This window comes from Cyanistes caeruleus, chromosome 26 (assembly GCF_971803275.1).
Source record: "Cyanistes caeruleus chromosome 26, bCyaCae1.hap1.1, whole genome shotgun sequence".
Classification (NCBI taxonomy): Eukaryota; Metazoa; Chordata; class Aves; order Passeriformes; family Paridae; genus Cyanistes; species Cyanistes caeruleus.
The window spans coordinates 3,172,197-3,173,219 of NC_141726.1; positions in this window are offsets into that span (position 1 = coordinate 3,172,197).

The following is a 1,023-nucleotide window of genomic DNA, read 5'->3' on the forward strand; positions in this document are numbered from 1 at the left end:
GAGGAAGCGGTACTTCTTGCATCGGCCAATGTATGCTCATTCCTGCAGTGCCCTGAACCTCGCCAGGCAGGAGCAAGGCAGGAATTCCCCGTGGTCCTGCTCCATCTAAATCAATAGAACCGGGTAGAACATTCCTTTTCCATCCCGTTTCCCACCACCTCCCAGACCTGTCCTTCCCAGGAAATGCAATTCCCGATCCTGTGCCTTGACGTTGTCAATAACATCATAAAGCCCAGGAGGGTCATTCCCAAAACGAGCCCAGGTGTGTGTTCCTGGCTGGGCCATTCCAGGAAACCTGTGGAAAAGCCACAGGACTTCATGCTGTCAAAGCACTCCTGCCTTTTGCTAGACAGCAGCTCCTGCTGTCCCGAGGAAGTGGCTGGAGCAGGACCCAGGTGGGACTTTGGAGTCAGAGCTGCACAGACAGCAAGCCTATGGCACTGAATCCTGCGCATCACTCAATTCTGGGTTCCTGAGGTTTGGTCCAAGAGGCCTTTACATCATGTTTGGAAGACACCAGGATGAGCAAACCTTGGGGAAACCTCCTCAGGTTTCCATGAGGCTGAGCAGCCTCAGTGCCAAAGCCCCAGGACTTGCCCTGAAAATAGAACTGACACCTAATGCAGGGCTGCAAAAGGTATTGGCATTTCAGACAATCCTGTCATGGTTTCGGTCACAGTTCCCACGCTCTGGTCTCCTCCAAAAGCTTTTCCTGTTCTTCCTGCATTATTTATAGTGCAGTGCAGCTGTCTGAGGAGATAAACCCTAACCTCACACAGAGAAGATGAAGCTCTCAGATACAGAATCCCCTCTCCAGGCAGGTACAGACCATGAACACCAAATTTTCTCTATAATTTCCCAAATATTATAAAAACGGGCCCATTCTGAACCCCACCCCTGGGATTTGCAATTTCAGCTTCCTTTAGGATCTTGGGAGATGTCACCCATAGGTATTTCTTTAACTTGCTAACTCTTAATGCGTCAGAAATACATATATTGTGGTAATGAGTTCCACAGGTGACA